The sequence below is a fragment of the Monodelphis domestica genome, chromosome 1 (assembly GCF_027887165.1).
Source record: "Monodelphis domestica isolate mMonDom1 chromosome 1, mMonDom1.pri, whole genome shotgun sequence".
In the NCBI taxonomy this organism is placed as follows: Eukaryota; Metazoa; Chordata; class Mammalia; order Didelphimorphia; family Didelphidae; genus Monodelphis; species Monodelphis domestica.
Window position 1 is genome coordinate 431,686,210 of NC_077227.1, and position 3,950 is coordinate 431,690,159.

At 43.1% G+C, this 3,950-nt stretch overlaps 1 pseudogene; it reads right to left on the bottom strand.

The window, feature by feature from the left end:
- Positions 1-2,712: 2,712 nt before the first annotated feature.
- LOC107651043 (glyceraldehyde-3-phosphate dehydrogenase-like) lies at positions 2,713-3,707 on the bottom strand (annotated as a pseudogene).
- Positions 3,708-3,950: the final 243 nt, after the last annotated feature.

Sequence of the window (3,950 nt, forward strand, 5' to 3'; positions counted from 1 at the left end):
TGTCTACATTTTATGGGTGAGTTCATCCCATTCACATTCAAACTTATGATTGTCATTTGTGGATTCGCTGGCATTTTGATATCTTCCCCTAGTTCTGACCTTTCTTCTTTAGCTTTCTCCTTTTGAACCAGTGATTTATTTTAGGTCAGTCCCCCTAGTCCCCTCCCTTGAGATGCTTCCCTTTCTAGCCCCTCCCTTTTTATGCTCCCTTCCCCTCCCCCCTCTCCTTCCCTCCCTTTTTGTACTCCCTCCCACCTCCCCCTCCTTAATTTTCCTTTCTTTCTTGCCCTAATGGATAAGGTAGAATTCAAGATCCCACTGGATCTAGATGTTCTTCCCTCTCAGATTTGCTTTCACTGAGAGTAAGGTTTAAGTAATTCCACTTCACGCTCTCTTCCTCTCCTTCTCATATGAGAGTTCTTCCCCTCCCCTTCCCATGTGTATCTTTATATGGGAAAGATTATTCTATTGAGTCCCCCCCTATTTCTTGAAGTTAATCTTAGTATTATCGATGGTTCCCCCCTCCCTTTTCCTTTCTTTGCCCCCACTTTCCCCAAATCTTCTTAATGCTCCAATCTTTCCCTATGCATGTTTCTTCTAACTACTCTTATGATGATACAATTTATGAGAGTTACACAAAACATTTTCCCCATATATTAATATATATAATTTGATGTAAATGTAGTCCTTATAGAAGAGAGTGTGACTTAAAGAAAAAGATAAGATTTATCTCCTTTTCCCTTTCTTTCATATTTACCTTTTCATGTTTCTCTTGCTTTCTGTGCTTGGATATCGAACTTTCCACAGAGCTCTGGTCTTTTCTTAGCAAATGCTTGGAAATCTTCTATTTTGTTGAATGCCCATACTTTCCCCTGGAAGTATATAGTCAGTTTTGCTGGGTAGTTGATTCTTGGTTGGAGACCCAGCTCTCTTGCCTTTCTAAATATTGTGTTCCATGCTTTGCGGTCTCTTAGTGTGTTAGCCGCTAAGTCGTGTGTGATCCTTATGGGATCCCCCTTATATCTGAAGCTCTTCTTCTTGGCTTCTTGTAGGATTTTCTTCTTTACTTGGAAGCTCTTGAATTTGGCAATTACATTCCTAGGGGTTGTCTTTTGGGTATTTAGTATAGAAGGTGTTCTATGAATCCTTTCTATTTCTATTTTGCCCCCTTGCTCCAGAACGTGAGGGCAATTTTCTTTTATGATCTCCTCTAGAATAATATCAAGTTTATTGTTTATCTCTGGTTTTTTCTGGGAGACCGATAATTTGGAGATTTTCTCTTCTCCCTCTGTTTTCCAGATCGGTGACCTTCTCAGTGAGATATTTTATGTTTTCTTCTAATTCATTACTTTTTTAGGTTTGCTTTATTGATTCTTACTGTTTTATCATCTCGCTTTCTTCGAGGTGCTTAATTCTGGTCGTTAGGGATTGGTTTTGCTTTTCAGCCTTGTCTGCCCTTCTATTGGATGCTTCAAGTTCTTTTACCAATTGAGCATTCTTATCTGTCAGACAGCTGATCTCTTTCTCCCATTTTTCTTTCCAGGTTTCCATTTTTTGGATAAGTTCCAGTTTGAGATCTTCCAGAGCTTGTTGATAGTTTCCATTTTGGGAGGCGTGTTCTGAATTTTTTTGGATTTCCTCCTCATTCTCCTCTTTTCCTTGGGTACTTCCACCATAAACGTTTTCAATAGTCACTTTTTTCCCTTTCTTCCTGGAGGCTTGATTTTGGGCCATGTGAGCCATCCCTTTGGTGGTTTTATTCCCCTTTCCTTTTTGGTCTGGGATCTGGGTTATATGGGTGGTTTTTCTGTGAATTTAGGTTGCTTCAGACTAGTTCTTCCCAGCCTCCGATGTTTCTTAGAGTGTTGGGTCCCTGATCACAGCCACACTGCCCAGGTGTTCAGCTCCACCCAGATAATCAACGCGTTGTCCGCCCCTGGTGTTTAGCTCCAAGGAGATGTTCAGTGCAGCCGCCCCAAGTACAGCTCCATTGAAGCGCTGGATTGTCCAGTGAAATTGCCCTGAGACGTTTTTTCCTGGCAGTCCCCAGATCCCAAGGACCCTGGAGTTCCCCCCCCCAGACAGAGATGTTCCCCACTCACTCGCTGTCCCGGTGAGAGCTCAGGTAGCTCACTCTGGTTTAGTGGGGGAGGTGGGGTGGGGGAAGTTAGGCTCTGTTCACTTTTCTGTGCAAGCTTTTCCTCCTTATTATAGTGTGGAAATGTTCAAGCCCCATGTACCTTTGCCTCTGTGGAGTACTGGGAGTACTGGGGTGTCCTTCTGTTCCTCCAAAGGTGATTTTTATGCTCCTTTGATGTAGTCTATTTCATTCGGTGCTGGGGAGAGGAAGCGTGTGGCGTCTAGATTGCAGCCTTGATTACCCGGAAGTCCTCTGGCTTATTTTATAAATGAAGAAATTCAGGCAAACAGGATGAGGCATCTTGCTCAGGGTCACATGGCTATTGAGTGTCTAAAGGGGGATTTGAATGCAGGTCTGCCTTTTTTTTGCACTAAATGTGATAACTTTACTGATGGTACACAAGATATGACTGCTCCTCACCTCCCCCTCTCCCCCCACTACAGAGGTACTTTGGGGCAAGATGTGAAAAGGGTATGTGATTCTCAGCATAGGGACATAGTTTATGGATGTGGGCCCTTCAGTGGGGGAACTACTCTTTTTTGTGTGGGAATGAAGATCCATGACTTTCCACTTTACTCCTTAGAGGCCATGTACATCTTGAGGTCTACTGTACAGAGGCTATAACTGTACTCATTGTCATACCAAGAAATGAGCTTGAAAAATTGGTTAAGGGCAATGCCAGTGCTAGCATTGAAGGTAGAAGAGTGGGTGTCACTGTTAAAGTTACAAGATACAACCTTGTCCTCTGTGTAGCATAAGACGCCCTTCAAGGATCCCTCTGCAGCTTGCTTCACCACCTTCCTAATATCATCATATTTGGCAACTTTCTATAGGCAGCATGTCAGATCCACCATGGACACACTGGGAGTAGGGAAATAGAAGGCCATGCCTGTGAGTTTCCCATTCAGCTCAGGATGACCTTGCCCACAGCTTTGGCAGCACCAGTGGAAGCAGGTATGATATTCTAGGTAGCACCTCACCCATTACACCACAGCATGTCAGAGGGGCCAAATACTGTCTTCTGGGTAGCAGTAATGGCATAGACTGTGGTCATGAGTCTTTCCACAATGCTGAAGAGGTCATGAATGATCTTGACCAAGGGGATCAAGCAGTTGATGGTGCAGGAGGCATTACTGATGATCTTGAGGGAATTATTGTATTTCTCATGGTTCACCCCCATCATGAACACTGGAACATCAGCAGAAGGGGCAGAGATGGTGACCCACTTGATTCTATTCTTCAAGTAAGCCCCTTCCTTTTCCATGGTGATAACGATACCAGTGGACTCCACGATCTACTTGGATCCAGCATATGCCCATTTAATGTTGGTGGGGTCCCACTCCAAGAAGAGGTAATGGCTTTCCCATTGATCACCAGCTTTCCATTCTCTGTCTTTAAAATATCTTGAATTTGCCATGGGTGAAATCATATTGGAATATGTAAACAGTTGAGGTCAATGAAGAAGTTATTGATGACCACAAGCTCCATTCCACTGTAGTTGATTAAATGCTGCCCTGGTCACTAGGCATCCAATATAGCCAAATCTATTGACTCTGACCTTCACCATCTTGTCTCAGGAATGTTAATGAAGCAAGTTTGGGAAAAGAGCTAAGATCCAATGTAGGTCTTCCTGATCCTATGCCTGGTGCTCTATCCACTACACCACCTAGTTGCCCTGTCTAAAAGAGAATTCTCACACAAAGCTAAAATATATAAAAATACAAATGAATCCAAAAATGTTCCAGAAGATGGACCTTTTAACAGCAAAGGAGTTAAGGAGGCTAGCAAGTATGTGTTAGTCTTATTATTT